This window comes from Theropithecus gelada, chromosome 1 (genome assembly GCF_003255815.1).
Source record: "Theropithecus gelada isolate Dixy chromosome 1, Tgel_1.0, whole genome shotgun sequence".
NCBI classification, from domain to species: domain Eukaryota; kingdom Metazoa; phylum Chordata; class Mammalia; order Primates; family Cercopithecidae; genus Theropithecus; species Theropithecus gelada.
The window spans coordinates 117,144,430-117,167,445 of NC_037668.1; the positions used below are offsets into that span (position 1 = coordinate 117,144,430).

General features: G+C 41.3%; 1 protein-coding gene and 1 pseudogene across 1 annotated transcript in view; both read right to left on the bottom strand.

The window, feature by feature from the left end:
• The window catches only part of LOC112611288 (guanylate-binding protein 7), a 103,423-nt gene that overhangs the window by 52,954 nt on the left and 27,453 nt on the right, over positions 1-23,016 (bottom strand). The gene's annotated exons all lie outside the window — the stretch shown is intronic.
• On the bottom strand, positions 21,335-22,034 carry LOC112632980 (annotated as a pseudogene).

Below are 23,016 nucleotides of genomic sequence, written 5' to 3' on the forward strand. Positions count from 1 at the left end.
GAGAGCAGGGCAGTTGTCCTTGTCAGTAGTGGCTTGGTTTTGCTGCAGGATCAGCTGTGTCGGGTGGTCTGGGTTTTAGTGACTGGTCCACTGGTGCTGGGCGGCAGCTGCTGCTGGTTTCAGCTGGCCATGATGAATCCAAGGTGTGATACCTGCAACTTTAACAGCAGTGGGGGTAGACAAGATCACAATATGGGGACCATCCCATAAAGGCCCTAAAGTGGTTGGGTTCCATCGTTTGGCCCAGACAGAGTCTCCAGATTGGAAGGGATGTACTGCATCTGTGAGGCTATCAGGTATTCTTTCTCTTACCCACCCTTGTATTTCCTTCATGGACTCACCTAAGGCTTGCATTTGCCTTCTTAAGGTTAATTCCCCAATTTCTTTTAAATCCCCTTTTATCTGAGTTATGATGGGGAGGTGGTAGGCTGAACACTATCTCATAGGGCGAATAACCAGTTAAGATAGTAGGGGTGCACCTGACTTGGAGAAGGACAATGGGCAGCACCTGATCCCACCTTAGATGAATTTCTTGGCAAGACTTCTTTAACAGCTGTTTGAGTGTCCAGTTCATTCTTTCAACTTTTCCAGAACTCTGTGGGTGATAAGCTGTATGCAGTTTCCATTTGATTTTTAACATCTGCATTAGCTGTTGTACTATTTCTTCCACAAATGCTGGGCCACTGTCTGATCCTAAAGTTAGAGGCAGTCCAAGTCTAGGAATAATGTCTTTAGCAAGATCCTGGTTACTTCCTGAGCTTTCTCTGTCCTGGTGGGAAATGCCTCGACTCACCCTGAGGAAGTGCAGACAAATACTAGCATGTACTGGTAGCCTCCAGCTTGAGGCAGCTTGGTAAAGTCCACAGGCAGGTTTTCACAGGGTGTAGCTCCAGTTTCTTGAATCCCTTGGGGCTGTATTGGCCCCTGCCATGGATTGTTTGGGGCACAAGTTAAACATTGCTCACAAACGGCTCAAGTGATGGCAGTTAGTCGTGGCACATAGAAATGCCGTCCTGCAAGAGTCTCTAATGCAGTTTTTCCCATATGCTTTCCTTGATGAAACTGCTTTATGAACCGGGAGGCTATTGCTTCTGGATGGCAAGCCTCCCATCTGAGAACTCCCACCATCCTCCTTTCTGGTAACTTCCACTCTCCTGCTCAAACCAAGCCTTTTCATTAGAGGAGTAGTTAGGGGGTTCTGTAAGGGGATGCTCCTGTAAGAGCATGGTAAGGGTTTCCTCTTCCTTCTTAGTTACCTCTGTCGTTGCAGCTCTTTTGGCTTCTTTGTTCGCCTTTCTGTTTCCTCCAGCCTCGTCACCTCCTCCTCTTTGATGCCCTTTGCAATGGATGACTGCTACTTCTTTTGGAGCCCATATGGCTTCTAAGAGCTGCTCTATTTCCTTTTTATTTTTGATTTCCTTTCCTTCAGTAGTTAATAATCCTCTTTCATTGTATATGGCTCCATGGGCATGCAAAGTGGCAAAAGCATACCTTGAGTCAGTATAGATGTTTACTGACTTTCTTTTGGCCAAGATCAATGCTCTAGTGAGAGCTATTAGCTCGGCTCTTTGGGCTGAAGTTCCAACTGGCAGAGGGTGGGCTTCGGCCACTGAGTTTAGTGTTACCACTGCACATCCAGCCCAGCTGACACCTTCAGATATGAAGCTGCTTCCATCAGTAAAGTATTCAACATCTGGATCTTTTAAGGGCTGGTCCTTTAAGTCTTTTCAGCTTGAGAAAACCTCATCCACTGTTTCCACACAACAGTGATACCCTGGGCCGCACAACAGGGGCTTTCCATGCTCCACCCATTCTATTGGCAACAGTGTGACTGGATTTAGAGTATTCACAGTCTCCAAGGTTATGCATGGATTTTCACACAAAAGTCCTTGATATCTTAACAACCTAGGGTTAGAAAGCCAGGGATGCCCCCTCTGCTCCATCAGGGTGATGACCATATGGGGCACCCGAATTATTACCATTCCTCTGTTGTTGGGACAGTAAGGGTCATTATTATGGCTTTTCTTTGACCTAGGTTTAGAGTCATGTCCTCTTTTGCTGTAAAGGAGATTTGTACTTGCAATTTCTGGAGCAAGTCTCCTCCTAACAAGGGCACCAGACAATTTGGCATTCATTCTTCCAGTGTCCCATCTGCTTGCATCTTGCACATTGATCTCTCTCAAGCTTAGGTCAGCCCTCTTATCCTGGCTTAGCTTCCTGGTTGCCTAGTTTGTCCTTTACCATGATCGTGACCACAACATGTCCTCTTACAAAACCAGTTTCTCTTCCATCTAAGGCCGCCTCCAGCAAGTCTGCTTTTTCCTTAGCTCTGCGTCTAGCTTCTCTCTTGGCCTCATCATCCTGATTTACAAACACCTTAGTAGCCACCTGGATAAGCAGGGTAATATTCATTCCATCAAAACCTTCTATCTTCTGAAGCTTTCACTTTATGTCCCCCTTGCACCTGGCTTACAAATGCTGCATTAATCTTACATTGATTAACTGCAGCCTCTGGGTCAAATGGCATGTGAAGCTGGTAAGCCTCACAGAACCTCTCATAAAATTCACTGGTACTTTCATCTGGCTTCTGGCAGACCTCTGAGACCTTTTCAATATTGGTGGCCTTTTTCCCTCCAGCCTTTATTCCATTTAGGAGTGCCTCTCAATACTACTGCAAACTTTGTAGCCCTTGAGCCCGGTTAGGGCCCCAGCCTGGGTCAGCCTCTATCAGGAGTGCTTGTTGTGCATACTGCCTGATATCTCCTGTGCCTGCAGACACATTGTTCTCCAGCCACTGGAGAGTGGTTTGTATAACTCTACAGCACTCTTCCATATTAAATAATGACAGATATTGTTTGCAATCGGCCCAGGTAGGATTGTGAGTTAGGAAAATGGACTGCATTAGATCTATAAGAGCCTGAGACTTCTCTGTATAGGAGGGAGTATGTTGTCTCCAATTTAAGAAATCAGTAGTAGAGAAGGGCTGATAAATGACAAGCGGTTCTCCTCCTTGGACTTCATTCTGTGCATTCAAATAAATTTGTCCCTGTGTTTCTTGGAGGGGCATCAGCATTGCTCGGGCATGGCCTGACTAAGGCAGCTGACCTCATTCCCCTGGAGTTATTCCCTTGGCTTTTCAGGAAAGGGCACTGGCTCCTCTCTGCATGGTGTTGCCTTAGAGGTGCTTTCTTCTGAGTCTGAACCTCCAGAAGCAGCTGGGGCAGCTTCCTGTCTAAGGCTTGCCAGGGATGGATAAATTGGTGCATAGAGGGGTGGACTTTCTAACTCTTCACCTAACAGGTGAAGCCTGCAGGACATGTTTTTTTTCTTCTTTTCCTGTGACTCCTTTTCTTTTTCTGATGCCTTGCAGTCTCTTTCTATGGTTTTGTATGGGCCATTAGAGTCTTACAGTAGCTCTCAATGCTGGTCTGCAGCCACTTAGAGTGGGTCTGAATTACACTTAATTAGGAGTCGATATACAGAAACTGACCTGAGTGCCTGGGCTGTTCTCCAAGCCTGGTGACCACCCAAAACACTTGGCCAATTATCTCCCCGTCTATTGTCCCCATAGCCAGGCACCCTACATTAAAAGATGGCCAGTCTATCTCACAAAGGGTTCTCAGTTTCTACGGAGTTAGCTTAACCCCATAATCACATTAAAACCTTTTTTACAGTTTTTCAGCATGCACTCCAGTGGCGTAGGCTTTGACCCTTTTCCTCCCGTTTCCTCCCTCATGGCATACTTTCACTCACACTTTCACTCTTGGATCCACTAGACTGGGTCCTATCACCGGAGGTTCAGACACTGCTTAGCCAGGAGTGTGCCTTAATTCCTGTCACAGTTAGATGCAGCCATGGAACTGGTCCTATAGGTTGTATGCAGTGTTCTAGGTCTGGTATTTCCCACACTCACCTCACAGCACACAGTCCACACTAAGAGATCTGTGCCTCCCCACACCATGCCCCACACTGGTCTCTCCTGAGGCCGTCTCTTTCACACACTTTCACACACCTCCCCCGTCCCCAAAACGGTTTTCCTTTCTGACTGACTTGCAAGCCCTACCTGCGTCTGGTGTTGGTTAGGGTGTGAGTTTCATCCGAATCAACGGGCCTCTCCCGTTGTCCCAACCCCCTCAGATCGGACAAGTCATCATGCCCTGGGAGGTGATCAGGCTCCCCTTCCATCCTTTTGGGACAGGTCTTGCCTTAGGGCCCAAACGTTATTGCTGTTCAGATGTCTGCACACAGCTCCCGTGACTGTCTTGCAACCCTTTCCACTGGTTCCATTTGCACTGTTGGTGGAAGGCTCTGGAACACAGGAGGGCCATTCTCCTTCTGGGCTGAAACTCTCCCAGTGGTGCCAAGGACCCCAGGTCTCCCCTGTCCTGGGGCTCTAACCCACAGGCAAAGGAGACAGAAAATCTGCTATCTCCAATCCCGAATCCTGGATGGGCCCCCAGAAATGTTGTGGGACAATCAAAGACTTAAAAGACTGAAAAAGGTTCAGGAGAGTTTATTAAATTAAGGTGATCACCGACTCAGCTGGACATAGGTCCAGAAAGTCTGAGCCCCGAACAAAGGGCTTTTCCTACTTTTAAACATCTTAAGGCGGGAACTACATGAGGCGGGAAGTGAGTTACAGAAGCAAGAAACAAAGGCAGCATTAAACATTTCTTACATCTTGAGAGAAACACGTCTTGCAACCTAAACTTATCAGTCTTGTGACCCTGCAGCCATGCAGGAGGTAAGCAGGAACTCGCTGGGCCTTTGAGAAATAAACTTTGAGGAATGTGGAGTTGGGGATTATAGATAAGGTCCACTGACCACAAAGAGAAGACAGGCTGTTAATTTTCTCTTTTAACTTGAGTGTAAGGGATGGGGGGGGGTCACACTTTGCAGCAACTTTAGGAGGATGTTAAAATTTATATTACTACTACTATTAGGTTATAGTTGATTTCATTAATTTCTTCTTCAGACAAAGTCTGAGAAATTCAGCAATTAACCAATTATTTAGTAATTTTTAAGTATGTGAGAGGCCTTTTGCCTGGTGCCTTATTTTGGATGTATATAACTTTATTTCAGGAGATGATAACTTGTGCTTGAACATCAAAGTGGGTGGAGAATCATTTTCTCTGCTTTTATTGTCCTTCTTCTCACCCCTGATTGTAGGATACAGTAAATTCCTCTTCAAAGTTTAGCCTGTTAACTTCCTTTAAAATTCAAGAGGGAGAAAAATTGTTAAGTATGAGTTCTGAGTTCCTCTTCGAAGAACTAACACGACAGCTTCCCTGTTCTTTGTTCTCCATTTTAAAGTTTAACTTCCTTGGTCTTTACCTTCCTTGCCCCTAGTTCCGGTAAACAACCCTCTCTTAGCCTCTATCACTTGTTCCGTCCTTAGGCATCCTTAGTGACCTGTTCTGTCCTTAGGCATGTTCAGCCAACTGTTCTGTCCTTAGGCATCCTTAGTCACCTGCTCTGTAACCATCCTTCCTACCAAAACTACTCACCCTGCCACTCTGGCTCCTACCCCTGCTCTCTTTAAAATAGCCAATCGGAATTAGCTTAGACTGTGCAGTTCAACCCTAACCAATAGGGGGAAGACATAGCAGTAGGGTCTAGCTGCGTTAGGATAAGAACCCCTTCCCCTCCCTTGTCTGGTGTGTTCTCGCCATTGCTCCACCCACGAGACACACCCTTCTATAGAAGTGAATTGCCTTGCTGAGAAAACTTTTGCCTGAGTGCTATTTTCACTTGGTGGCACTGAACATTTTCCAATATGATGCCTTCCTGATGTATAAACAGCTATAATTTCATGCCAGCGTTTTCTAGTCACTGTTTTATATCTCCATTGCTGGTCGTGTGTTGGAGAGAATTAATGGGAAAGAAGGGTTCTCTCTTGCCCCCTATTTCCCTTTTCCAGACCACCCAGATGGGCAGTGTTAGGGCATTCCTCTGAGTGGTACCAATGGCTATTTGGCGACTGGCTCAGATGCAAGATTTAGTCTAGTGGTTTGGGTTGGGGAAACTGGAAGGCGCCTATGCATTGCTTCAAAGCCCTGAAAAAAGTAGAGCTAGGCTATTACAACTTTAGAGGGAAGGAAGAAATGAGGAGTAATCGCAGTGTTGCTATCTGATGGCTCTATGGACAATGTGTAGATTATTCTACTCTGTCAGCCTGTGGATATCATTTTCAGAGAGGTTTTGATCATCATATTAAAGAGTGTGAAAAGGAAAGATCTTGGGCCCCCAAAATCACTAAGCTAAAAGGAAAATTTATGCTGGAAACTGCTCAGGGCAAACCTGCCTACCGTTCTATTCAAAGTCATCCCTCTGCTCCCTGAGATAGATACATGTCCTGATTGCCTCCTTTGGAAATGCTTATCAGAAACTCAAAAGAATGCAACCATTTGATCTTACCCACTTGTGACCTGGAAGCCCTCTCCCTGCCTCAAGTTGTCCCGGCCTTTCTGGATGGAACCAATGCACTTCATATATATATTGGTTGGTGTCTCATGTCTCCCTAAAATGTATGAAAACAAGCTGTGCCCCAATTGCCTTGGGCACAGGTCATCAGGACATGCTGAGGCTGTGTCACGAGTGTGCATCCTCAACCTTGGCAAAATAAACTTTCTAAATTAACTGAGACCTGTCTCAAATTTTGGGGGTTCACAAGAGAACAGTTTTATTTCACCAGAAGTGTCCTGAAATGATAGAAGAAATATGGTAGAAGTGACAAGTTTGCATGATACTGGCACTTTCTTTATTATTTTAAACATCATGATTGTGCAGGGACCTAATGGTGGTGACTTCATTCCTTGAAAATTAATTATCACAGGTGATACTGAGGTAGGAAAATAGGGTCTGAAAGCAGGGAACGTAAGGCTGATTCACACTTCAGTTATGACAGGAAATATCCTCTCCATTTCCATAAGGTGTAAGCTGAGTAAATTACTGTGTAACTTTACTTCATCCTCTCCATTTACATAGGGCATACACAAAGTAACCAGTGGAAACCTCTAGAGGGGTACTTAAACCCCTGAAAATTCTGTAATGGTGTTCTTAAGCCTCTGTGCTTGGGCCTGCTCCCATACTGTGGAGTGTACTTTCATTCAATAAATCTCTGCTTTTGTTGATTCTTCTTTCCTTGCTTTGTTTGTGCATTTTGTCTACTTCTTTGTTCAGGATGCCAAGAATCTGCACTCCCTCCACTGGTAACATATTTTGATAAGCCAGCCAGGAGGAGGTAAGTCCAAAGTTTGGGATTTATTTTCTCCTTTTCCTTTCTGCTCCTTACAGAGAATCAATCTCTCTCTCTCTCTTTCTCTCTCTCTCTGTCTCTCTCTCTGTCTCTCCATCTGTCTCTGTCTCTCTCTGTTTTTCTTTCCAACTCAGGACGCTTGGTGGGCAGCATCTAAACATGAAGGCAACTGCAAGTTTCTGCCATGACCAGTGAAACTAAGGGGTTTCCATGTGGAAGCACCTAACCACCACCTCCAGATTCACTTAAGTGACCAGAGCCTTTTTCCTTTTGTTTTTTTTACCTCTTTTCTTTCTTTTTCAGTCTTTCAGCGGCTGCTTCCTAGCATCTCCTTGGAAGTTGTGGGCAACTGGCTGGGGGTCACTCTCCAGTGTTGCCTGAAGGCCAAGGAGTCAACGGGGGTAATCGCCCTGCCTGGAAGGGGGAAGGACTCTTTTTTATCTTTTCCAGTTGTGGTCCCTGATCCCTACATGTGGTGCAGCTTGGAGCAAACTCACACAAGTTTCAGGTGACTTAAACCTTCTTTTCCTATGCTAAATTCTTCCCTTCCCCTACTATACTAGCTAAGGACTAAAGAAGCCCACCTAACCTCCAATTCCTATCATTACAGTTCATGGCTATCCTTATAAAGCTCATAGTAGGCCATTGCACCTGGAGGGAAAACATGCATGTGGCACTGGTGCCCACCTAAGGTCAGAGACAACTGACACTCTAAGATTGAACCCCACAGGGGGACACCCTGGTGTTTGAAATCCTTGTTCCCCAGTGCTGTAAAGAAATAGCACTTGAACATAAATTTAATTTATTTAGTAAGGCCATTTTTACTTCCTGCAGAAAGGGTACACTTGCCAGTAGTTTTACCACAAGAGTACACCGAACAAAGAAGACAGGGTCATTTACAACCTGACGCATCCACTCTACTGCTGTGACCGGTTTCCATTGGATGGAACAGGACCTCACATTCTGTGTTTGTCCCAACTGCTTAGCAACTTAGAACTTTTTAAAAGAGGCAAAGGTAGAGGAGAACAAAGGAAGGAGGACGTAACTTGTGGAATGCTGAGAAAGGTAAAAACACCTTTAAATAAAGAAGAGGAACTGGCTATGACCTAGTGCTAGCTTGGACCAGTATAAGCATGCCAGGGGAGATATTTAGGAGCACAGATCTTTGAATAAATTTTGCTTCTAAGAGAAGTTACTATTTATTCCTAATTAGATGGGGAGGCAAGTCTTTGAAGAGGAACCTCTACTTTACTTTATACACTGGGGATCCCCCACACCTCAGCCTCTCCAAAGGGGACACTCTCTGCAGAGGTTCTGAGTTCTAGTACTAAGCCCTCCTTAGAATTTTCTCTTGGAGTTACAATACTGTTTGGCCCAATATTGTTTGGAGTCTGGAGTTTACTGTTGAATGGGAAAGTGAGATGGCGTTGCGTGTATCCAGGCCTTTGTGCTGCTGTTCTAAGCTGGGGACCTGATTAATGTGTGATGCTCTCTTTTGGTGCTGTTTGGCCCCAGTGCTCTTTGGAGTCCAGGTAGGTCTGACCTCTAAAAATCAAACTACCATGGAAACTGCTTTACCCAAAATTTTGGTTCACAGCCTTCATTGGATTATCTATTGGGGCAAACAAAGTAAAACCACTAAGCTTATATTGCTGTCTCAATACTAAGGTTCCAAGCTATTGGATCTTCATTTATGTGTGTGTATACATGTCTAGATGTGTTTATTTGTATGTACATTTATTGTTATATGTGTCTACCAAATTAGCTTATAAGTAAAAGAGCACACATAAATTAAATAAACAAGTCTAAGCAATTTTCAAGTTCATGTGATTTATACTTAAATCTTTACTGAATAAGCTGGCTTTAAAATTATGGTAGAATAAAAATAGAAATGCCTTTAGAATTGCTAGCAGACATTTTGTCTGGATTTTAGTATGTCTTTGCTAGATATTTTGGGATGTCAGTGCTTGGCATAGAAGGTTATAAAAGTATAAACACAGCTAATACAAGATGATCTTGGTTTGTATGCTTCCTTTTGATGAATGAGAGTAATTTATGAAAGGAAAATATCTTGGGCCCCCAAAATCACCAAGCTGAAGGGAAAATTCAAGCTGGGAATGCTTAGGCCAAACCTTCCTCCCATTCTATTCAAAGTTATCCCTCTGCTCACTGAGATAAATGCTTATCTGATTGCCTTCTTTGGAAAGGCTAATCAGGAACTCGAAAGAATGAATCTTTTGTCTTCCATCTACCTTTGACCTGGAAGCCCCTAAGCCCCCTCCCCACTTTGAGTTGTCCCACTTTTCTGGACTGAACCAAGGTTCATTTTACTTATGTTGATTGATATCTCATGTCTCCCTTGTTAAAAGTGAAAGAATTGAGTACAATGAATGGGATAAATGTTTTAGGTAAACTTTTTGTGTGAATTAAAATCTTAAAGTTATTTTTGATGCTCATTTAATATATGGGTAATTTCCAATTAAGGTTGTGATATGAGGAAATATGTTTCTAAAATTGTGGAATTGTTCTTATCTATAAATGCCCATATCTGATAGTTCAGGATTTCTTGCTTTTTAGGATTTCAGTAAAGTTTTAGGTTACTAAGGATAAGAATTCTAGTTAAGATATAACTCTGTATACAAAATGTGCCAGAAAGGGTTATGTTATTAGTGAGAAAAAGAACAATTTTGTCTAATTCAGAAGTTATCCAAAAGTGAGTTCAAATTACAGATTTTAAAAGGTCATGTATGAAACAATGTAGTGAGGAACCACTAAGTAGGGGAAACATATGAGAAAAGTTTAAATAACAGAATATTCCTTAAAATTTGATAAAAAAAATTGTCAATATTTGACTAACATTTTCATAGTTGAAGCTTTTAGTCTTTTTTTTTTTTTTTTCATACTTTAAGTTCTAGGGTATATGTGCATAATGTGCAGGTTTGTTACATACGAATACTTGTGCCATGTTGGTGTGCTGCACCTATCAACTCATCATTTACATCAGGTATAACTCCCAATGCAATTCCTCCCCCCTCCCCCCTTCCCCCTCCCCATGATAGGCCCCGGTGTGTGATGTTCCCCTTCCTGAGTCCAAGTGATCTCATTGTTCAGTTCCCACCTATGAGTGAGAACATGCGGTGTTTGGTTTCTGTTCTTGCAATAGTTTGCTGAGAATGATGGTTTCCAGCTGTATCCATGTCCCTACAAAGGACACAAACAAATCCTTTTTTATGGCTGCATAGTATTCCATGGTGTATATATGCCACATTTTCTGAATCCAGTCTGTCACTGATGGACATTTGGGTTGATTTCAAGTCTTTGCTATTGTGAATAGTGCTGCAATGAACATACGTGTGCATGTGTCTTTATAGCAGCATGATTTATAATCCTTTGGGTATATACCCAGTAATGGGATGGCTGGGTCATATGGTACTTCTAGTTCTAGATCCTTGAGGAATCGCCATACTGTTTTCCATAATGGTTGAACTAGTTTACAATCCCACCAACAGTGTAAAAGTGTTCCTATTTCTCCACATCCTCTCCAGCATCTGTTTCCTGACTTTTTAATGATTGCCATTCTAACTGGTGTGAGATGGTATCTCATTGTGGTTTTGATTTGCATTTCTCTGATGGCCAGTGATGATGAGCATTTTTTCATGTGTCTGTTGGCTGTATGAATGTCTTCTTTTGAGAAATGTCTGTTCATATCCTTTGCCCACTTTTTGATGGGGTTGTTTGGTTTTTTCTTGTAAATTTGTTTGAGTTCTTTCTAGGTTCTGGATATTAGCCCTTTGTCAGATGGGTAGATTGCAAAAATTTTTTCCCATTCTGTAGGTTGCCTGTTCACTCTGATGGTAGTTTCTTTTGCTGTGCAGAAGCTCTTCAGTTTAATTAGATCCCATTTGTGAATTTTGGCTTTTGTTGCCATTGCTTTTGGTGTTTTAGACATGAAGTCCTTGCCCATGCCTATGTCCTAAATGGTATTACCTAGGTTTTCTTCTAGGGTTTTTATGGTATTAGGTCTAACATTTAAATCTCTAATCCATCTTGAATTAATTTTCGTATAAGGAGTAAGGAAAGGATCCAGTTTCAGCTTTCTACTTATGGCTAGCCAATTTTCCCAGCACCATTTATTAAATAGGGAATCCCTTCCCCATTTCTTGTTTTTCTCAGGTTTGTCAAAGATCAGATGGCTGTAGACGTGTCGTATTATTTCTGAAGACTCTGTTCTGTTCCATTGGTCTATATCTCTGTTTTGGTATCAGTACCATGCTGTTTTGGTTACTGTAGCCTTGTCGTATAGTTTGAAGTCAGGTAACGTGATGCCTCCAGCTTTGTTCTTTTGACTTAGGATTGTCTTGGCAATGCGGGCTCTTTTTTGGTTCCATATGAACTTTAAAGCAGTTTTTTCCAATTCTGTGAAGAAAGTCATTGGTAGCTTGATGGGCATGGCATTGAATCTATAAATTATCTTGGGCAGTATGGCCATTTTCATGATATTGATTCTTCCTATCCATGAACATGGTATGTTCTTCCATTTGTTTGTGTCCTCTTTTATTTCACTGAGCAGTGGTTTGTAGTTCTCCTTGAAGAGGTCCTTTATATCCCTTGTAAGTTGGATTCCTAGGTATTTTATCTCTTTGAAGCTATTGTGAATGGGAGTTCATTCATGATTTGGCTCTCTGTTTCTCTGTTACTGGTGTATAAGAATGCTTGTGATTTTTGCACAATGATTTTGTATCCTGAGACTTTGCTGAAGTTGTTTATCAGCTTAAGGAGATTTTGGGCTGAGACAATGGGGTTTTCTAAATATACAATCATGTCATCTGCAAACAGGGACAATTTGACTTCTTCTTTTCCTTAGCTGAATACCTTGATTTCTTTCTCTTGCCTGATTGCCCTAGCCAGAACATCCAACACTATGTTGAATAGGAGTGGTGAGAGAGGGCATCCCTGTCTTGTGCCAGTTTTCAAAGGGAATGCTTCCAGTTTTTGCCCATGCAGTATGATATTGGCTGTGGGTTTGTCATAAACAGCTGTTATCATTTTGAGATACATTCCATCAATACCAAATTTATTGAGAGTTTTTAGCATGAAGGGCTGTTGAATTTTGTCAAAGGCATTTTCTGCATCTATTGAGATAATCATGTGGTTTTTGTCTTTGTTTCCGTTTATATGCTGGATTACGTTTATTGATTTGCGTATGTTGAACCAGCCTTGCATTCCAGGGATGAAGCCCATTTGATCATGGTGGATAAGCTTTTTGATGTGCTGCTGGATTTGGTTTGCCAGTATTTTATTGAGGATTTTTGCATCGATGTTCATCAGGAATATAGGTCTAAAATTCTCTTTTTTGTTGTGTCTCTGCCAGGCTTTGGTATCAGGATGATGTTGGCCTCATAAAATGAGTTAGGGAGGATTCCCTCTTTTTCTATTGGTTGGAATAGTTTCAGAAGGAATGGTACCAGCTCCTCCTTGTACCTCTGGTAGAATTCAGCTGTGAATCCATCTGGTCCTGGAATTTTTTTGGTTGATAAGCTATTAATTATTGCCTCAATTTCAGAGGCTGCTGTTGGTCTATTCAGGGATTCAACTTCTTCCTGGTTTAGTCTTGGGAGAGTGTAAGTGTCCAGGAAATTATCCATTTCTTCTAGATTTTCTAGTTGATTTGCATAGAGGTGTTTATAGTATTCTCTGGTGGTAGTTTGTATTTCTGTGGGGTTGGTGGTGATATCCCCTTTATCATTTTTTATTGCGTCTATTTGATTCTTCTCTCTTTTCTTCTTTATTAGTCTTGCTAGCAGTCTATCAATTTTGTTGATCTTTTCAAAAAACCAACTCCTGGATTCATTGATTTTTTGGAGGGTTTTTTGTGTCTCTACCTCCTTCAGTTCTGCTCTGATCTTAGTTATTTCTTGCCTTCTGCTAGCTTTTGAATGTGCTTGCTCTTGCTTCTCTAGTTCTTTTAATTGTGATGTTAGACTGTCAATTTTAGATCTTTCCTGCTTTCTCTTTTGGGCATTTAGTGCTGTAAAGTTCCCTCTACACACTGCTTTAAATGTGTCCTGGAGATTCTGGTATGTTGTATCTTTGTTTTCATTGGTTTCAAATAACATCTTTATTTTTGCCTTCATTTCCTTATGTACCCAGTAGTCATTCAGGAGCAGGTTGTTCAGTTTCCTTGTATTTGAGTGGTTTTGATTGAGTTTCTTAGTCCTGAGTTCTAGTTTGATTGCATTGTGGTCTGAGAGACAGTTTGTTATAATTTCTGTTCTTGTACATTTGCTGAGGAGTGCTTTACTTCCAATTTTGTGGTCGATTTTGGAATAAGTGCGACGTAGTGCTGAGAAGAATGTATATTCTGTTGATTTGGGGTGGAGAGTTCTGTAGATGTCTATTAGGTCCGCTTGGTGCAGAGATGAGTTCAATTCCTGGATATCTTTGTTAACTTTCTGTCTCATTGGTGTGTCTAATGTTGACAGTGGGGTGTTGAAGTCTCCCATTATTATTGTATGGGAGTCTAAGTCTCTTTGCAAGTCTCTAAAGACTTGCTTTATGAATCTGGGTACTCCTGTATTGGGTGCATATATATTTAAGATAGTTAGTTCTTCCTGTTGAATTGATTCCTTTACCATTATGTAATGGCCTTCTTTGTCTCTTTTGATCTTTGATGGTTTAATGTCTGTTTTATCAGAGACTAGTATTGCAACCCCTGCTTTTTTTTTAGTTCTCCATTTGTTGGTAGATCTTCCTGCATCCCTTTATTTTGAGCCTACGCGTGTCTCTGCACGTGAGATGGGTCTCCTGAATACAGCAAACTGACGGGTCTTGACTCTTCATCAGTTTGCCAGTCTGCATCTTTTAATTGGACCATTTAGTCCATTTACATTTAAGGTTAATATTGTTATGTGTGAACTTGATCCTGTCATTATGATATTAACTAGTTATTTTGCTCGTTAGTTGATTCAGTTTCTTCCTAACATCAATGGTCTTTACATTTTGGCATGTTTTTGCAATGGATGGTACCGGTTGTTCCTTTCCATGTTTAGTGCTTCCTTCAGGGTCTCTTGTAAGGCAGGCCTGGTGGTGACAAAATCTCTAAGTATTTGCTTATCTGTAAAGGATTTTATTTCTCCTTCACTTATGAAACTTAGTTTGGCTGGATATGAAATTCTGGCTTGAAAATTCTTTTCTTTAAGAATGTTGAATATTGGCCCCCATTCTTTTCTGGCTTGTAGAGTTTCTGCTGAGAGATCTGCTGTTAGTCTGATGGGCTTCCCTTTGTGGGTAACCTGACCTTTCTCTCTGGCTACCCTTAACAGTTTTTCCTTCATTTCAACTTTGGCTAATCTGAAAATTATGTGTCTTGGAGTTGCTCTTCTCGAGGAGTATCTTTGTGGCGTTCTCTGTATTTCCTGGATTTGAATGTTGGCCTGCCCTACTAGGTTGGGGAAGTTCTCCTGGATGATATCCTGCAGAGTGTTTTCCACCTTGGTTCCATTTTCCCCCTCACTTTCAGGCACCCCAATTAGACATAGATTTGGTCTTTTCACATAATCCCATACTTCTTGAAGGCTTTGTTCACTTTTTTTTCCTCTTTTTTCTTTAGACTTCTCTTCTCACTTCATTTCATTCATTTGATCCTCAATCGCTGATACTCTTTCTTCCAGTTGATCGAGTTGGTTGCTGAAGCTTGTGCATTTGTCACGTATTTCTTGTGTCATGGTTTTTATCTCTGTCAGTTCGTTTATGGCCTTCTCTGCATAGATTATTCTAGTTATCCATTCTTCCATTCTTTTTTCAAGATTTTTAGTTTCTTTTCACTGGGTACGTAATTCCTCCTTTAGCTCTGAGAAGTTTGAAGGACTGAAGCCTTCTTCTCTCAACTCGTCAAAGTCATTCTCCGTGCAGCTTTGATCCGTTGCTGGCGATGAGCTGCGTTCCTTTGGAGGGGGAAATGCGCTCTTATTTTTTGTATTTCCAGCTTTTCTGCCCTGCTTTTTCCCCATCTTTGTGGTTTTATCTGCCTTTGGTCTTTGTTGATGGTGACGTACTGATGGGGTTTTGGTGTGGGTGTCCTTCCTGTTTGTTAGTTTTCCTTCTAACAGTCAGGACCCTCAGTAGGTCTGTTGGAGATTGCTTGAGGTCCACTCCAGACCCTGTTTGCCTGGGTATCAGCAGCAGAGGCTGCAGAAGATAGAATATTGCTGAACAGCGAGTGTACCTGTCTGATTCTTGCTTTGAAAGCTTCATCTCGGGGTGTACCCTGCCATGTGAGGTGTGGGGTGTCGGTCTGCCCCTAGTGGGGGATGTCTCCCAGTTAGGCTACCCAGGGATCAGGGACCCACTTGAGCAGGCAGTCTGTCCGTTCTCAGATCTCAACCTCTGTGTTGGGAGATCCACTGCTCTTTTCAAAGCTGTCAGACAGGGTCATTTGTGTCTGCAGAGGTTTCTGCTGCTTTTTTTTTTTTTTTTTTGGTTTACCTGTGCCGTGTCCCCAGAGGTGGAGTCTACAGAGACAGGCAGGCCTCCTTGAGCTGCTGTGGGCTCCACCCAGTTCGAGCTTCCCTGCGGCTTTGTTTACCTACTTAAGCCTCAGCAGTGGTGGGTGCCCCTCCCCCAGCCTTGCTGCTGCCTTGCCGTTAGATCACAGACTGCTGTGCTAGCAATGAGGGAGCCTCTGTGGGCGTGGGACCCTCCCGGCCAGGTGTGGGATATAATCTCCTGGTGTGCCATTTGCTAAGACCCTTGGTAAAGCACAGTATTGGGTTGGGAGTAACCCGATTTTCCAGGTGTTGTGTGTCTCAGTTCCCTTGGCTAGGAAAAGGGATTCCCTTCCCCCCTGCACTTCCCAGGTGAGGCGATGCCTCGCCCTGCTTCAGCTCTCACTGGTCGGCCTGCAGCAGCTGACCAGCACTGATTGTCCGACACTCCCTAGTGAGATGAACCCAGTACCTCAGTTGAAAATGCAGAAATCACCCATCTTCTTTGTCGCTGGTGCTGGGAGCTGGAGACTGGAGCTTTTCCTATTCGGCCATCTTGCTCCGCTCCCCAAAGATAACAATTGTTGACAAGATTTTTTTTTTTTAGATGGAGTCTTGCTCTGTTACCCAGGCTGGAGTGCAGTGGTGTGATTTCAACTCACTGCACCCTCCGCCTCCCAGGTTCTAGAGATTCTCCTGCCTCAGTTTCCCAAATAGCTGGGATTACAAGCACGCACCATCATGCCCAGCTAATTTTTGTATTTTTAGTAGAGATTGGGTTTTGTCATGTTGGCCAGACTGGTCTTGAACTCCTAACCTCAGGTGATCCACCCACCTCGGCCTCCCAAATTGCTGGGATTACAGGAGTGAGCCACTGTGCCTGGCCAACAAGAATATTTTTAAAAGATAACTTTTGTATGTTGTTTTTCGGAATGTAATTTTTGCAATGTAAATTGGTGCAGCCATTATGAAATCAGTATGGAGGTTTCCTAAAAATTTAAAAATAGAACTACCATGTGATTCAGAAATCTTCTATTTATAAATCCAAATGAAATGAAATCAGTATTTTCAAAGAGATATCTGTACTTTCACATTTATATTTAAATAATTGTAAAATTTCATACTTCTATTTAAATATCAAAGTACAGATATTTAAACATATCCATATTAATTGCAGCATTATTAACAATAACCAAGATAATGGAAACTACCTAAATCCCTGGGGATCAATGGAAACACAAAAAAAGTGCATATATAGATAGATACATAAACTGTGTTTGTATGCACATATATACATATGTATACCTACACATGCATTTTATATATCTATATATATTCACACATTTATATATATATGTGTGTATATATATAGATTCTCTCTATATATAGAATGTGTGTGTTTGAATATATATACACACACACATACATTCAATCTTAAAAAAAGAAGGAAATCCTGCCATTTGCAACAACATGGATGAACACTGAGGTTATTGTCCTAAGTGAAATAAGCCAGACACAGAAAAACAAATACTGCATGATCTCACTTATTTGTGGAATCTAAAACAGCCAAACAAATAGTCAAACTCATAGCAACAGAGAGTAGAATAGTGTGGTTGCCAGGGGCTGGAGGTGGAAGAAATGGAGAGATGTTGGTTAAAGAGTACAAAATTTCATGCTGGGCGTCATGACTCACGTCTGTAATCCCAGCACTTTCAGAGGCCAAGGCAGGCAGATCACCAGGTCAGGAGACTGAGACCATCCTGGCTAAGACGGTGAAACCCTGTCTCTAATAAAGATACAAAAAAAAAAAAAAAAAAAGGCCGGGCATGGTGGCGGGTGCCTGTAGTCCCAGCTACTCGGGAGACTGAGGCAGGAGAATGGAGTGAACCCGGGAGGTGGAGATTGCAGTGAGCCAAGATTGCGCCACTGTACTCCAGCCTGGGTGACAGAGTGAGACTTCGTCTCGAAAGAAAGAAAGAGAAAGGAAGGACGGAAGGAAGGAAGGAAGGAAGGAAGGAAGGAAGGAAGGAAGGAAGGAGGGAGGGAGGGAGGGAGGGAGGGAGGGAAGGAAGGAAGGAAGGAAGGAAGGAAGGAAAGGAAGGAAGGGAAAGAAAGAGAAAGAAATTTCAGTTATGCAAGGCAAACTCTGGAGATGTACTGTACAGCAGTGTGACTATAATTAACAATATTTTATTAATTGTGACCTTGAATTTTGCTAAGAGGATAGATCTTAAGTGTTCTCACCCCACCTCAAAAAAAAAAAGAGAATAGAAAAAAAAAATAGTAACTATGTGAGGTGATGGCTATATTATTGGCTTAATTGTGGCGATCATTTCACAATGTATACATATATCAAAACATCAAGCTGCACACCTTAATTATATACAGTTTTATTTGTCAGTTTTATCTCACTAAAGCTGAAAAATAAACACAGAATTTCTAACTCCTGTTTGGACATAAATGAAGAGTAGAGAAATTCAGAAACGATTCCCAAATAAGTCTCGAACTAACACAAAAAAGAGAGAAATTGTTCATTTCATACATTCTTAGGAAGCTAAAAAGTTCATCTTAAAATGTTTACTGTAGGAAGAACACATACTTTCATAGAACCAGCCAGTCGAAAGTGTCTCAAAACCTTCCAGAATGCTCTGTGGGTAGTTGATTAGCTTTACCATATAAAATATAAACCTCACTCTCTTAATTCCAACCCTCAAATGTACCCTTCACGTGGTAGCTCGGAAAGTGGATGAGATGCTTTTCCTCATGCTCTGGGATTGGGTCAATACTTCTCTTTCCTAACAAGGCACTCCTATAAGCAACAGTACATTGTGAAAGCTGTGATGTGCTGCCTGGATCACAGGTGTCAGCTCTCTTAATGGTAAAGTCTTCCAGGGCAGACCTCCAGTGATTGATCAGCACCAGGAATGAAGGCCTAGCACCCTTGTTCCAAAACAGGAAAAACCGAAAAAAGTCATTCCAGCTACAGAGCTCCGCGTGGAATTGACAGAGGGCAGGGATTGCGCTGGAGTCCAAACTCCTCTGTCTTGGCAACCTGCTTCTTTCCTAGTCACACAACATTAAATCCGAATGCATATACCTGGTCCCAGAGGTCTGGAACTGAGCTGCTTGACAAGTTCTTATCAAATCGAATCAAATCATTCACCACAGTGCCAAGAAATAAAAGCGTGTTTTACCTAATATACCATGATATCTAATCTTACCGAAAAGTGTGATTCAAACAGGCCAAAGTTTGCCTCACTTGTTGGATTTCTAAGTTTCACAAATAGATCACAGCAGTTAAATTACAAGGATCATGAAGAGATTAGGAGAAAATCCAGAATGGAAAGAATCTGTCTATGACACTTTGCCTTACCTTTTCCACATCGCCCAGATGATTAATGGGAATAAGGCCTAGTTTTTTATAGCACAAGATGAAGACTATAGTCAATAATAATTTAATTGTACATTTTAAAATAACTAAAAGAATGTAATTGGATTGTATGCAAGACAGAGGACAAATGCTTGAGGATGCATTTACCATTTACCATGATGTGATTATTACACATTGCATGCCTGTATTAAAGTATCTCATGTTCCCCACAAATATATACAACTACTCAGTACTGACAAAAATTAAAAATAAAAATTAAAAAAATATATACATCAGAGATATTGGCCTGTAGTTTTCTATTTTTGATGTATGTTTCTATTTCTATTTTTGATGTCTTTCATCTGGTATCATGATGTGTCATAATACCAGCCTTGTAGAATGAATTTGAAGTATTCCCATTTCTTCTATTTTTTTTTTTTTTTTTTTTTGGAATAGTTTGAGTAGGATTGGTATTAGTTTTTCTTTTAATGTTTGGTAAAATTAAGCAGTGAAGCTATTGAATGCCAGGCTTTATTTGCTGGGAGATTTTTTACTATGGCTTCAATCTCATTACTTATTATTGACTTATTTGGATTTTGGATTTCTTCATCTTGGTAAGTTGTATTTGTCTAGGAATTTATCCATTTGTTCTAGGCTTTCCAAGTTATTGACATATAGCTCCTCATAGCAGTCTCTAATGATCTTTTGAATTTCTGTGGTGTCCATTGTGATATCTCTTTTTTCATGTCTGATTTCATTTATTTGCATCTTCTCTCTGTTTTTCTTAGACTAATGGTTTGTCAATTTTATCTTTCAAGAAATCAACTTTGTTTTGTTAGTTTTTTGTATTTTTTAAATTTTCACATCATTTATTTCTGCTCTGATCTTTCTTATTTCTTTATGTCTACTAATTTTGGATTTGGTTTGCTTTTACTTTTCTAGTTTTTTAAGATACATTATTATGTTGTTTACTTGACATTTTTCTACTGTTTTGATATAGGTATGGTTTTCAATGATCACCTTATTATTCATTTCTATTTATAATTTCAATTTTTTAGGCTACTTTGTGGCCTAACATATTGTCTATTCTTGAGAATGATACACACGCTAAAGAGAAGAATGTGCATTGTACAGCTATTGGATGAAAAGTTTTTAAGTATCTGTTTGGTCTATAGTGCATTTCTTGTCTAGTGCAGATTAAATCTGATTTTTGTTATTGTTAATTTTCTGTCCAGAAGATCTGTCCAATGCTGAAAGTAGGGTGTTGAAATCTCCAGCTATTATCTCTTTAGAGCTAAAGAGAGAGATAGACCCCAATACATTAACAGCTGCCAATGTTGGTGCATATAGATTTACAGTTGTGCTATTCTTTTGCTGAATTGACTCCATTACCATTATATAATTACCCTCTCTGTCTCTTCTTACAGTTTTTGTGTTGAAATTAGTTTTGTCTGATATAAGTATAGTTACTTTTGCTTTTTGTTGGTTTCCATTGGCATAGAGTATCTTTTCTATCCATTTATTTAATTTGATGTGTATTTTTATAGGTGAAGTGTGTTTCTTGTAGGCAACCGATCATTGGGGTTTGGTTTTTAAAATCCATTCAACCACTCTGTTTTCTTTCCTCCCTCCCTCCGTTCCTCCCTCCCTCCCTCCTTCCCTCCCTTTCCTCCTTCCTCTCTCTCTCTCTCTCTCTCCCTTTCTTTTTTTCATACATTTTTTCTTCCTCCTGGGCCTGGCAGGCTAGGAGCAGAATACAGACGAAAGCACTGGAACATGTGGGACTGGAATAGCCTGATGTTTGACTGCTTGGGTGGTAACTGTGAATGCGTGGACCAGGGTGTGTAGGGAGTGGAGTCGTCCTCCCAGAACTGAGAGAGGGCCCTTGGGGCATGCGAGCAATGCAAGTGTTGAGGTTGGCACAGGTACAAGAGTGAGGTTATGGCATGAGAGTGAGATGGGTATGGTGGGGTGGGGTGACTGTTGGAAGAGTGTGTTAGCATGTTTTAGAGTTGGGGCCAATCAGGGCATGGCATGTTGGGGCACATTTGACCCTGGATGTTGACTGAGAAGCTGGGTACCAAGGGCTGGAAGAACAAAAGGCCCATTTGTCAGCAGGACCCATGAAGATGTGACTGCAAACGGGATCAGCACTGGGAAAGGCTGAGGCTCCAAGGTGACTCCTATAGTAAGGCAGTGAAGGGGCAGGCCTGGGTTTCCCATTTAGAAATACATTGTCAGCTGCAGCCACACTTGGATATTCACTTGGAGGGGTCTAGTGTCATGTTTGTAAAGAGATTTCAAGGCATGGAATGAAGCATCTGACCTAATCAAGCAGCTGATAAAGTTGTCAAAATCCATGTTCCCTCCTTCATTCAAGTAGTGTCAGAATATTATGTTGGAGTTGTTCATTCAGGTGGAACCCTGCTGCCCCAAAGGCCCCTGCAAGTTCAGTGCTGCAAATGGTTCCAGATCGGTCAACATCAAACTGCTTGTATATTGTCTGTCACCTTTAGATGTTGTTCCACAGGTACTTGAATTCCTCAAAGTCCAGCTTGCCTGTGATGTCACTATCCATCATGGCCACCATGCTTTGACATGTATCAATGCCAAAACCACGAGTCTTCAGTTCAGTCCTACTGATAACAACCTTGTTGAGAACATTCATCAGTTCTGCGCCGCTGACTTTGATGCCATCTCCAGCCAACTGGGCAAAGACTCTTCAGAAATGATGGACCTCCTCACTCTTGTTGGCCTCAGTGTTGGAGCAATGTGTGTGTGGAGGCAGGGGCTCTAGGTTGTGCTGTGTAGCCACCTCCATGATGGAGATAATGATTCCACCTAGGAAGCACATGGCCACTCTGCCACCTCTTCTGCCTCTGCTGAAGAACTGATCGCCAGACCTCTGGATGTGAGGAGACATGTTCCTAGTTAACTCATTCTTGAAGGGTGGAGGGGGCAGTGGCAGGAATTGGAGAGATGAAGACCTGGATAGGAGCCTGGGGAACGTGCTTGGAGGCCTGATCAGTGGAGGATCACTCTATGGCTTTTGATTGGAGAGTTTCATCCATTCACATTCAATGTAAGCATTGATAAGTAAGGACTTAATCTTGCTATTTTATGTGTTTTCCAGTAGTTTTGTGGTCTTTTCTTTCCTGTCTTCCTTTTAGCAAAGATGATTTTTTTCTGGTGGTATGTTTTAATTTCTTGCTTTTTATTCTTTGTGTATCTGTTGTATGTTTTTTGATTTGAGGTTACAACGAGGTTTGCAAATAACGTTTTATAAGCTATTATTTCAAACTGATGACAACCCTGACTGCATAAACAAACAAATAACAAACAAGCAAAGAGAAAACGAATAAAAATTCTACACTTTAATTTCATCTCCATGCTTTTCAAATTTTTGTTGTTTCTATTTATTATTATACTGTGTAATGCTTGAAAAGTTGTTATAGTTATTATTTTAGATAGGTTTATCTTTTAGTCTTCCTACTTGCAATATGAGGAGTTTACACACCACAATTATGGTGACGTAATATTCTTTTTTTTCCCTGTGTACTTGCTACCACCAGTGAGTTTTGTACCTTCAGTTGATTTTATTTTTTATTGCTCATTAATGTCCTTTTCTTTCAGATTGAAGGAGTCCCTTTAGCATTTCTTGTAAGACAGGTCTGTTATTGATGAAATCCTTCAGCTTTTGTTTGTCTGATATTATAAAATTGACTCATTGAAAAAATTATACATGGGATAATTTTATAGTATTATTTGCAATGAATCATTTCTCTTTATTGTACATTATTCTAAATATAAATTGAAAGTAGTTCATAAATAGATCTTTGGCTTCCTATACTTTTAAAACATGGATTTCCCAGTTTGAATTTTCAATAATAATCTCAGAAAACACC